Source organism: Mastomys coucha, unplaced genomic scaffold, assembly GCF_008632895.1.
Source record: "Mastomys coucha isolate ucsf_1 unplaced genomic scaffold, UCSF_Mcou_1 pScaffold20, whole genome shotgun sequence".
Lineage (NCBI taxonomy): Eukaryota > Metazoa > Chordata > Mammalia > Rodentia > Muridae > Mastomys > Mastomys coucha.
Window position 1 is genome coordinate 30,833,748 of NW_022196903.1, and position 12,933 is coordinate 30,846,680.

The 12,933-nt window shown below is 39.0% G+C and overlaps 1 long non-coding RNA gene across 5 annotated transcripts in view; it reads right to left on the bottom strand.

Annotated features, from left to right (window-relative positions):
- Positions 1 to 4,911: 4,911 nt before the first annotated feature.
- Positions 4,912 to 12,933, bottom strand: part of LOC116098052 — a 27,929-nt gene continuing 19,907 nt past the window's right edge. For 3 of the 5 annotated variants that reach the window (XR_004121686.1, XR_004121683.1, XR_004121687.1), the window contains 4 exons: positions 10,939 to 11,189; positions 9,300 to 9,427; positions 6,294 to 6,418; positions 4,912 to 5,100 (listed from right to left, as the gene is read on the bottom strand). This is a non-coding gene — a long non-coding RNA (uncharacterized LOC116098052). Of the gene's footprint in view, positions 5,101 to 6,293; positions 6,419 to 6,514; positions 6,749 to 9,299; positions 9,428 to 10,938; positions 11,190 to 12,933 lie in introns of all 5 variants that reach the window. The other 2 variants (XR_004121685.1, XR_004121684.1) reach the window with 2 other exon arrangements.

Sequence of the window (12,933 nt, forward strand, 5' to 3'; positions counted from 1 at the left end):
TAAAAGTATTTAATGTGTTATATATTACATTCAATAGGAGTTGAATGAAGTTTATCTTTTTTGTTTGTTTGTTTTTTGTTTTTTTTTGTTTGTTTGTTTGCTTGTTTGTTTTCGAGACAAGGTTTCTCTGTGTAGCCCAGGCTGTTCTGGAACTCACTCTGTAGACCAGGCTGGCCTCAAACTCAGAAATATTCCTGCCTCTGCCTCCCAAGTGCTGGGACTAAAGGCATGTGCCACCACCGTCCAGCTTGAAGTTCATCTTTTAACACTGCCGTCTTATAAACCGGGACCCTCCTGCCTAGTCTAGCACCTAGGGCCAAGACAAGTTGTATTACTTTTGTTCCAAGGAAACTATAGCAGCTCTCACCCTAGGAGTCAGAGTGATTGACAGCAAAAGGCAGCAAATCTTTACTGTCTGTCCTTTCATAGAAAACTACTTGTTAACATCATGTCCAGTGGGCTTCTGAAGACAGCCTCATGGCTCCAGAATTTTCTAATCTAAGTTGATCTTTACAACAATTTTTTTTTTTTTAGGGCTAACACTGATAGACAATGTGGCATTCCATTTTTGGTTCACGCCTCTCTTGCTTAAAACTTTTAAACACCCTGTTCTACAAAGGTCCTGCTTTGCTGTTCATGAGTATTCTGAGGTCAAACTAACTCTGTTTCTCTAATCTACTTAGAGTTTACATGAAGGAACCGAGCTAAGAAAATAGGATTTGTCTCATATTTTCTTGTCAGTTTAATTTTCCAAACTGACAATTCTTTGCCAGCTTCCTTTGTACCCTTGCTGGTCCACGCACTGTCTTAAACTGGGTTCTTCAATTATGTGCATATTGCAGTTTTGTGTTGTGGCTTTCATTTTATGTTTTTTTAAACCTTTTTTTTAAAAAAAAAATAAATTAGTTTCCTGATTCTTAGTATTAGGTTAGCCTCATTTTACTCTCTAGACTTTTTAAAAAAAATAGTCTTGTATTTTTATTGAAGTTTACCCTTCCTTGGATTTCATAGGACACAGTCATCTCAGTATAGTTTTTTCATTTTTATTCTTCAGCCTGTTTTTAGCTTTATTATTTATTTTTAGTTTGCCACATGTGGATGATTTGCCTTCATGCACATTTGAAGAAGGGAGGTTAGGGTCCTCTGAAACTGGAGTTACAGATGGTTGTGGGTGCTCGGGCACTAGACTCCAATCCTCTGTGGTAGCCATGAGTGCTCGTAGCTACTGACCCATTTCTCTAGCTCCTCTGTTTATAGTGGTTTACGTTGTGAGCCTTTATATACTCACACTGCTTACTTGAAAGTGTTTCGTTTAGGTTGTAGGCTTACACTGCATCTTTATTGTGGATTTGGCGTGAGATGACATTTTATTATTTACATTGTTTGAACTTGAACTATTTGTTTTATTTTATAGTAATTTTATATCGTTGGGAACAAGGAAAAGAAACTTATTCTGAAGTACTACCATTTTATTTTCAGACTTCATTTAATTGTATGGAGAAATGAAATTCAAGGTCCCAGGCCTTTCGGGAGCTAATGACTTCCCAATAGCTGAATACCTTCTGTTGTAAAGGAACAGTTGTCATGAGTCCAGACATCTCATGGACAACTTGTAAGGAAACAGCTGTCTCTAGTCCAGACATATCAGGAATAACTTCTCCATCTTGCTGGCAGGGTCAAACTCAGTCCATGTTTCTAGGCCCAGGAACCAATTCCTATCCTGATAGATGGAAACTTCCTTGTTAAATGACTGGACATGCTACAGTCCACTCAGCTCTAACTCTATGGTCTCAATCTTTAAATATACTGTGCCTCATTTCTTTAGGGTTATGATGCAGTTCCCTGGTCTGTTTTGTGGCCCTGATTGATCACAGATTACAGCTTGATTACAACAAATTTTTGTTATTTGCATTGAAAATTTGACTTATGTTGGATTTAAAAGGAGACTAAACCAATGTGGATTAAAATTGTATGGTCCTTATTATTCTGTGTACAGGGTGGAGATATGTGTTGCTATTTTATTCTTTAAAGATGACCTTGTATATATATCCTTATAGTGGAGTATGAGCTTTTTATTTGGAAGCTGGTTCTTTTGTTTTAAATTTACTTGTTTGATTTTTAGGAGAGAAGTGAGTTTTCAGTGTTCCCTTTAATTTAAATATGTTCTTTTTATTTATAGATCTTGAAATTTTCCATTTTAGTTGTTTTCTTCTTTTCTGCAGGCTTTTCAAAGAGTACCCCCTCCCCAGCCTTCACCTTTCTTAGAAATATTACTTTTTATAGATGGTTTCTTACAGCATTAGCACATTTTTAGCTCCTTCATGTAGTTGGGACCTGGGCTCCTCTCATGCACAGTTTTAGTGTCTATATCTGGTGGCTGGCTTCCTCTTCCCACCAGTAGGGTCACCCTCCTTAGCTTTGATCCCGCTCTCCCTGCTCTCTGCATAGGCAGGGCTTGGTGATTGGTTGCTGAGATCTTTTGTTTCCTTTTCTATTTATACGAGGTTTAGAGATTAACATTGTCTCAAAAGAATTGGGGTTTTTCAGACTTTCTCCTTCACCTCCATTTTTTTGGAGGCCATGTTGGGGGTTTAGGGTTTATCCCATTGCCACTGCTGAATTTTAAAAGTATGTTTTTGAACCATAGTAAATCAGAGCAAAAAGTGTGAGTTAGTGGCAGATAAATGTGCACATTCCTTCTAAAAAGCTTCAGCTCTTTCTTGAGAGCAGACCAGCATCTAGGTTATCTTGATAATGTGTATAATGTGTCTGGATGAACCATCTATTTTCTAGGAATAAGGAGTTGGCACTTAATTTGAATTTTTGTCACCAATTCACACGTTAAGAGTTCTATGATACTGATGGAACAGGTACATGTCTGTTGTAATGACTGGATTAATCTATGAACTCTCAACAACCATTTGAGAGGTTAAGTTTAAATAAGTGAAGCCTTAGAAAGAGGGAGTCACTTTCTCTGTGTCACATTCATCAGCAAAGAGGCATCTTGTCTTAAAATCCATCTACAAAATATTTCACAAAGCTATTGTGGTGGCTTGAATTATAAAAAATTTCCCCACTAGGTTCATATATTTAAACAAGTTGGTCCCCAGTTGATGGTGCTGTTTTGAGATTTATGTAACTTTTAAGACTTGTTAGAGGAAGAATGTCCCTAGGGGCTCTCTTTGAGAGTTTATAGGTACTGTGTGACATTATTCCTGGGTGACATGAGCAAACGTCTTCTCACCTCTGACAAACAACTGACTACAGATCAAACTATGGATACCACCAAAATTCCAACTTGCTGAGTTTTACTGGTGTGACTTACAGATTCAGAAAGAACTCAAAGACAATGACATCACAAAAGTTGACTCTAGCATGGCTAACAGCTCATAAAAGCTGGGAACTTGGAACAAACTGCAAAGCTTACACTTAGCTCAACAGGTTGGACAGTGTCCTTTCCAGGTGGTTCAGTTAGTCTGAGCCTCTTCCGGCATTCAGCTGGCCTATGTTTCTTCCAGACTACTAGGCTTGTCTCAGATTAACCTTTGTAGCTTGGCTTATCTGACAGGGATGCTCAAAAGTATTTGCTGCCTAGCTACTCTTGGGAAAAGAGTGGCCTTGTGAATCTAGTCAGTTTCAGGGACTTCCTGAGGCTATTTCGAGTTGTTTATTTCCTGTTTTAATAGAGTTTCCCTACAGGATGGAGTGTTTCACCTTCTAGAAGAATATCCTGTTGTTTCACCTAAAGAGCTAAATAAAGGTAAAGACTCTAAGAATACCCATCACTTTACTTTCTCTTTACATCCTGTGTTTTAAGATGTTTCCCTCCAAAATGGAAGGTTTTAACCTTGGAGGTACCTGGTCCATGACATAACATTTCTTCACTTTCATTTCTCAATCTCTCTCTCTCTCTCTCTCTCTCTCTCTCTCTCTCTCTCTCTCTCTCTCCCTCCCTCCCTCCCTCCCTCCCTCCCTCTCTCTCTCTCTCTCTCTCTCTCTGTGTGTCTCTGTGTATGTGCATGTGTGTGATTCCTGTGTGTATGATTCCTGTGTCTCTGTGTGTGTGTGTATCTGTGTGTGTGTGTATCTGTGTGTATATGTGCATGTGTGTGATTCTTGTGTGAGAAGATGTAATCTTTCAACTTCCTGCTCCAGTTACTTGCTGCCATTTCTCCTCCTACCACAACATCTAGGCCTCTGGAACCATGAGCCAAGCAAACTTTCTTTAACGTATCTTTGGTCATGGCATTTTATCACAGCTACAGAAAAGTAACTAATACTGCTGCTCAGATTAAGAATGTATAAGCCAGCAAAGAAAGGTGTTAGGATCTAGACAGGGGGCTCATATTCATGTGTCCTTGGTAGTATTATGGACACACATTTGCTTGTCCACTCAGTTTTTGTTGTTGTCCCTTCTGGAATCGATTTGTATGTATAAGCACTGATTGGTATTTGTAGTGTAGATATGGTAATAAATGTGAATTCAGGGACCCATGAAAGAATCTAATCAATGACTTTGTTTTAAAAATATTATTAAATATATTGAATAGCCTTTTCTTTTTGGTAGATCCCATGTATTTGATTTCATGTTTTTCTCTTTTTTTACCAAGTGGTGGGTACAATAATAGAAATGCTGTGCAAACAGAGGGTGTTTTAAGTTTGAGAATTAAATTTAAACTTGGAAATGTTTTTGAATAATTGGAAAGCTTCTGATCAGTGATGGATCTTGACTAATGTTTTCTCTGCACTGCGCAATGTTACACCCAAGAAACATGAAGGCATGATCACAAGCTCTCCCTAGAGGAAAAGGTCCTTAACAGTTTAAAAGATGCATTAGTTAACTTCCACCAGTGCTGTGACAGCGCACCCGAAAAACACGAGTTAAGAAAGGACAGGTTTATTGTGGTTCAAGATGTGAGGATACAGTCCATAATGATGGGGTAGGTATGGTGGCAAGAGGCTGAAACAGCTGGTTCCAATTCTTCTGCAGCTAGAAGAAGAGAGTGAGGGATGCTATTGTTCAGTTTGTTTTCTCTCTTTTGTTAAGTGTAGGACTTGGTGCCATCCTCATTAGAGTGGGTCTTCTCACTTCAACCCAGTCTAGAAATCAAATCATGCGCATGCTTAAAGGTTGACTTCCAAGGTGATTGTGTTTTGACAATCAATACTAACAATTACAGCAAATAATCAAACCCTCATTTTTACTAATGACAGCCCTTGATCTCCAGTGCTATTTGTATGAATAAGATATTCATAGTCTCCTTTTTTCTTACCTCTGCATCAGTCCTGCAGGACTATGTTTTTTATTCTTTTTCTTGTTATTTACCTCTGTTCCTACCTTAGCTGCTTTATCTAAGTGTGATGTTTCACATTGAGGAATAGAGTGAGATGATATGCCAGTGGATCTGAGACTGTGGCAATGGGGAGCAGTACTTGGCATTGTGGCCTTATTCATCCCAGCAAACATACATCTCTGTGTGTGGTTACCTCAATTAACTACAAAAATGTAGCCCCAGCTATTCTGTTGCACATTAAAGTTCTTTTTAGTCCAAGTTCTTTCTGGGTTGCTGGGCTTGTAAGAAAACCTATCATCAAAAACTGTTGCTGTGATCTTTCACAGGCAACACCTCTGCTACCTGTGTTGTTGCCTGTGAATTAAATGCACTAAGATAATCAATAAGACAAGTTACACATAAAGAAGAACTCACTCTGTTAATTAGATTTCTTAATGGACTTTTGTGGAGGCTCCACAATAATGTATTTTTTTTATGTAGAGTTACATTTTAAAGCACTTGTTTGGTTCCCTCTTGTTTCTATTGCATCATATTTTGTCCCTTCAATGATATTATCCCACAGAGCAACTCCATACTAATATATGATATGGGAGTGTTGGGAGCCAAAGCACGGCCACCCGATGCCCTGCCCCTCAACTAGCCTGAGAACTGCCTGGCACTTACCCTGGCTAAAAACATCCTGTGCCGGTTTACCAAGAGGCAGTATACCAAGACCCTCCAAAAAGAACCGCGAAATGTTCCAGGCCCCCTGTCAGCATCTGCTAGATGGCCAACCCTGGAGTGAACCCATTGTTCCCCACCCTTCCCTTTTTCTGCTTTTGTGAAGCATATATTGAGCAGCTTGCTGTAAGTAAAGCAGACCTTGACAACCCTTTGCTTGGTCTCCTCCTCTCTCTCACCTATTCTTCTCTACAGGCATGGTCCCCCCTGACACCCTGAAAAACTGAGCCCCGCAGGCTGGGATATGGGAGAATTTTAAAGGGATAGGATTTGTCCTACTGGAAAAATGATCGCCAGTTGGTTGAATGGTTGCAGTCCTTTTCAAAGGACAAGTCAGTCTTCTGCTGTAGTCATTTAGCTTTCCAGGTTCTAACATGAAGCTGAGAGATTGTCTAGCTGTCTTGCTATCGAGAGAGAGAGAGAGAGAGAGAGAGAGAGAGAGAGAGAGAGAGAGAGAGAGAGAGAGAGAAGGTTAGATGTTCTTCCAGTACAATACTCACCCTCAGGATGTCAGTCTGTTCCAGACTATGGGCTATGATCCAAAGATTTCTGAAAATCCTCTAAACGTAAACTATGGGTTATGGTCAAGCAGTTATTCTGTACTTTCATTGTTAGAATAATTTTGAGGTTGTTTCCATGAGCTCACACAGTCTCACAGGTTCCATCTAGGGCAGGTGAGAACTGGAATTGGATGGTTGAAGAGCTTTTAACATCCTGGTAACTAAAGTAATATTCTAGAAAACATAAAGGGGGCACAGTCTGAAGTAATTATCTTGGTTCTCTAGTTTCAACAAGGTGTCAGTGAAATGAATTCGGAAACTCTGAAGCAGGGCAGCCATGCATCAGTTAGAGACTCAGTGTTGAGAGAAGTCTAGCACAAAGAAACCAATTACTTAATTCCAGCTTGGGCTTCCTTTCTGCTTCAGATTAAGAAACTGTTAGGTGGTTAGCAAAACAACACTGTGACTTGCTTAGGAGATTATATTTGGATGGGAAAGCCCGCTGAATTATCTATAGATAAGATGTAGCCAGAAATGGCAAAGACGTATTTGTCACCAGGTAAATACCAACATCTACAAGGAGACTTTTATTTTGTAAATTTCATCAAATAACTTCTTTGAAGAGATGAGCCATTATCTTCTGCTTGATTACTCTATCAGTAAATTGTATTACTTTTACTATATGTTTTATAAACATATTTAAAAAGCTATTGAAAGTTAAAAATGGAAAGTGAAAGTTGTCTTGACTCCAGTACTACAATGACTGTCCCCTTTTCATTGTTTTTGGTTCTTCTGTTTACTTCACCTAATTACATTCATATATCACTCTTAATATTTTTGTATGCATAATTATTCAATCTTAAAGGTTAAATATAGACTTCTTCAACAATATGCCAACTGGAAATAACCCAGTACATGCTTACACAACTCCTTTCTAAGGTGATCCCCAAAAGTTAAATGAGAGGAATTATAAATCAAAGAGACATAAAAAGAGAGAGGAGGGGTGATAGAGGGAGAGACAAAGATATTCACAAAGAGAGAGAGAGAGAAAGAGGGGAAGGATGGAGAGAGGTAGATGAATATTATGTTTATAAGGAGGCAATCAAATAAAGCCTTTTGGGAAAAGTATTGAATGGAAAACAAAAAGAACAAATACAAGTGGGAGAAATGATTTATACACGTATTCTTGGTGACAATCAGAGAGAAATACTTACAACAAGATAGTATTTTTTCTGTCATTTGGCAAAGAATAAAAGAATGTTAATGCCTATTTGTCTTGGTGTGTTTGAGGCCACTTTGTTAGAAGGTGGGTCCCCAGTCCCAACACTAGAGAGGCTATGTGAGGAACCAGCAAGTGTTGGATGACAGAAGCCTGCTATAGCTGTCTCCTGAGAGGCTCTGACAGTACCTGACTAATACAGAAGTAGAGGCTCACAGCCATCCATTGGACTGAGTACAGGGTCCCCAATGAAGGAGCTAGGGGAAGGACCCAAGGAGCTGAAGGGTTTGCAGACCCTTAGGATGAACAACAATATGAACTAACTAGTACCCTCAGAGCACCCAGGGACTAAAACACCAAACAAAGAGTACACATGGTGGGACTAGCATATATATAGCAGAGAATGGCCAAGTTGATCATCAATGGGAGGAGAGGACCTTGGCCCTTTGAAGGTTCTATGCCCCAGTGTAGGGGAATGCCAGGGCCAGTAAGCAGGAGGGAATGAGGTGGTGAGCAGGGTGAGGGGGAAGGGAACAGGGGTTTGTTTTAGTTTTTGGTTTTTTTTTTCTTTTCTTTTATTAGATATTTTCTTCATTTACATGTTATATGATTTCTCCTTTCCCAGTTTCCCCTCCAAAGAACAAACAAGCAAACAAAAACAACAAGAACAAACCCCTGTTGGCTCCCCCCTCCCCATGCTTGCCATCCCACCCTCTCCCACTTATTGGCCCTGGCATTCCCCTACACTGGGGCACAGAAACTTCACAGGGCCAAGGGTCTCTCTTCCCTTTGATGATTGACTTTGCAATCCTCTACTATATACATGCTGCCAGAACAATCAGTCCCACCATGTATAGTCCTTGGTTGGTGGTTGAGTCCCTGGGAGCTCTGAGGGTACTAGTTCATATTGTTGTTCGTCTTAAGGGGCTGTAAACTCTTTTATTTATTTATTTATTTATTTATTTATTTATTTATGTATTCATATTTTTTGGAGGAGAACCTGGGAAAGGAGATATTGTAAATAAAGAAAACACCTAAAAAAAATGAGGCTTGGTACAAGAAAATATCTGTTTAGATTTGCTTTGTTGCTATGTGTTGTAGTGCTAAATAGTGCCCCCCCCAGATCCTCATGTATACCAAGTGATGCTATATAACCTTGTTCCTTAATGTAAAACTATTGGTTGAATAAATATGCCTACATCCTATAGCTGGGCAGAAGAAAGAAAGGTAGGTAGGGCTTCAGTTTTCAGGGCAGGGGCTCTGAGGCAGAGAGCATGAAGAGAGGGAGAGGAGAAGAGAAGAAGATGCTATGGGGTACGTGGTCATGAGAGCCTGGCCATGAGGGTCAGCCAGTTGGAGTAGGCTCATTCCAGAAGGAGCATGGTAAGATATATCTCAGGGTTACTGACAGGGAAGTAAACAAAATAGTGCAAAGGGCTGAATTGTCCAGCTCTAATGCTTTTAAGGCTTACCATGAACATAACAGTTTTGTGTCTTTTATTTGGGAACTAAATGATCGAAGGTGGATAGAAATCTCCAAATAATATTTACTATAACAAAACTCACCCCTGTGAGGATATCTTAAAGAGGACATTGAGTGTCTGGTCACTTGGAGCTCCTTGTTTTGTTTCCTGGCTGAGATGAGGGAAATTGGCTTCCTCTACAAAGTATTTCTGGTGTTATGTGCCATAGGCCTGAACAGCATGGAAAGTAAACAAAGAATCTCTGAAACCATAAGTCAAAATAACAGTTGACCATAATTAAATTGATTACCTCAGGTATCAAGTAAAGTAATAAAATCTCATTAGCCTATATGTATTGACAATGGCATGAGAGCCTCATGGGAGAGGCATAAAAGGTTTAATAGTTCTTATTGGCAATCTAATAATAGGGCAGAATTTAATAAGGTGCATATTCCCTAATCATTCAGAAATTATAGATTAGGAATTCTCATAATAATAGAAATTTATAAAAGTACAACATTTCATGCAGTTTTAAAATGTAATGTTTGCTTTTAGTAGTATAATATTGGCAGTAATTGAGCTATCTGAAATCCTAAGTGAATGGTAGTGGATCTGTATAAATAATACTACCGTGTGGCTAATGATGAAGACTTTGTATATATTTATTTATATGTAAACATTTATTTATAAAGACATATGTAAACAGAAACCTTATAATGTCAAAAATTTATGTTAAATGTGGTCACAGAATAATGAATTAGTGTAAATGATTAACTTTGAGTTGTAGGATTATATATGACTTTTAAAAATATAACTCAGTATTTTTATTTAAATAAAACAGGAATACAATGACTTCTTATTGTCATTCTAAATTTGTTTTCTTTACAGCAAATCACATGCATTCTTAACTCATTCTAGGTTTCTCTGTTTTGTTGTTTTTTTTGTTTGTTTTTGTTTTCATTTTTGCTTTTCTGATTTCTCTAAACAATGTAATCCCTACTATTTGTTGGCCCTGTAGATGTTGGGAAGAGATTACTATCAGTCAGATATGCTGTCCTCAATCTTTTCTATGCTAACTATGTCTCTTTTGGCTTAGGTTCCCATTTCTCTGGGGACCATTTTTAAATGATAGCTTTGATGCCAATAAAGTTTCTTGTCTTATTTTCAACTTAAATAACTGTTCTTTCAATTTTCATGTATTTCATCTTTTGAAGATACGAAAAGGAATACTCTGAAACACAGACTCCATGTATAAATTTAGTTCCTTGGGAGTAGACCTTTAAAGCTCATGTCAATTTAGTGATTGTGTTAAATTTATAGCATTTGAAGTTTCTCACAGGAATATTCTTCCTGGTAAATGTCATCTCTTTAGACTGAGGAATGAAGTCAGGTTGAATTTGTATCGTCACATTGAAATAGATTTTAAAGTGTAAATAGATTCGAAGGTGATTCAAGAAATAGATAAATATAGGCATGAAGGAAGCTCCTGTGTTTCATCTCAAGTTCTAGAACTATGGAGCGATTTTAGAAAGCATCTAAATGGCCCTAAGAACTGAAATCTTCACATACTTACTAAAGATACTCAGATGCTTTGAGTTTTTGCACTGTAAATGAAAATGTTGCTCTGTCTTTGCTTTAGATCTTCATTATTAAGGGAATGATTAGATCTTACATGCCATTGCTGTTCAGGACCCATCTGAAATAGGAAGTGACCTATTATGTGGCCAATTTATGAAATTTACCTTTAACTTCTGCTGCAGTTTAAATAGTCTTAGTGGATAGAGTCTTCTTCATTGTTTACACCTCATTTCCTCCACTAGATCTTGGTACTTGAGTTTCACAACGGAGATTCTTCTAAGGGTGATATACTTCAAATAATGAATTCTTTAAAGTCAGGTCAGGGAATTACTTATCTTCATTGCTTGGACTTGGTGACAGTTCTTGATTGCTTACAGTCATGTGGTGGATAGCACTTTGATCTCCAAAGTCATATCTGTTTGTAGGACAAACCAACATGGTTATACAACTCATCTAGCTAAGTATGCAGCAGTCTAAGAAGGAAATAGGCTCTCTTCAAAAGTTAAATTGCTGAGCTGGTTTCTCAGTGGATTAAGATGCTTGCTGCCAAGTCTCACGACCTAAGCCCATTCTCCAGGACACACATGGTGGAAGGAGAGAACCAGCTTCCACAAGCTGTCCTCTGGCTTCCACATGCATATTGTAGTATGTTCCTTGAAATAAGTGAATGAACAAATAGATAAATGTAACAATTTTAAAAACTTTAATTGTTGATGGTGAGAAACATGTAATAAAAAATTCCAGGAAAAATATTCTATAATTATTTCTGAATATATGAAAGAAATATTTTCATAATGCAGTAGGGTATAAATATTTTTATAGATCCTGAAGTACAATATTTTAGAAAGTCATATGGAATCTGACAGAAAAGGAGCAGTTCAAATTATGGTCAAGAATCCTATTTCCCAGTTAACAACTGATACGAATGCAATGACTTATGGCCCTTTTTAGAGCACATACACAGACAACAATATACATGAGGACATGCATACATTTGCATATGACAGATATTTAATGTAGTTAAGTAGTTTTGGGGGCAGTGGAAATCTAAATGACTAGGTAAAAGAAGACTGATCAAAGGAGGAAAGATGGGAGGAGAAAAAGGTCAGATGGCATAGTTATGTGTTTGTGGAGAGCGGTATAGCTGGAGAGGCATTCGCCATGACAAGATGGTGCCTACTTCCGCTGTCAGCTCCTGGTAAACAACTGTTTGTGCATGTGCGTAGAGAACTGTTTGCGCATGTGCGTAGACGGCCCATCCCGGGGCGTCACGTGGGGTGATGAGCAAACAGCCAATCATGGGCAGGCCCACAGCTGGTGCTGAAATCCGGGAAGCTCCGGACGCTCACGGAGAGGATTCAGAACTGCAGGACAAAGGTAAGCTCTGAGAGGCATGTTGTTTGGTTTTAATTCCTCCAACCCTTCCTCAAGGTTAGAGAGCGCGGCCAAAGCCGCAGTAATCATGCTAGTGGCGCTTGTTACGCGACGTCCATTTGACATTTGATACATTCTTGCCTGGAGGATCAGAAATGCCGCGCCTCTGTAGCGTTGGGACAGAGGGCACTTGAGGAGTTATAAGATAGCATGTCAGAAACAGAGCGTAATGGGAGAGTGGAGGCTAGCCAGGATAAAAGGGAGAGAAAAAAGAGAAAAAAGGGTATACCCAAGAGCACAGGCCCTTCTGCTCGACCTGCGGAAGCGAGAGATAAGGGAAAGGACGCCCTGGGAGAGAAAAGTAGAGAAAGGGATGGAGCTTCGAGATGGAAGCCCCTCTACCCAGTTAAGAAATTGGAGGCCCTCGAGCCTGATAGCTTTGAGGAATTGAGCCCCGAGGAGGAGGAGGACTTGGAGGGAGAAGCGGCTCGCTATCATCTGGATGAACATTTGCCGCCAGAATTGAAAGCGAAAGGGAGCGAAAGATCAGAGCCACAGAACGCTTTATGCTGTCCCGCCTGCTCTTCCAAATATGTCCTCGTACTAGTGTGCTAGGAACTCACCAAGATATCATTTTTTTTAACAGCTAATAAAAGAAAATTCGAATATTGTTTTCTGACCTTCACCAATGTTTCAAAGTCCTAGTCAAACCCTGTTTTGGAATGTTAAGCCATTCAAACTATTAGCCTCCAGCATTGGGGGCAGGGAACCAAAGCTTACAGAAT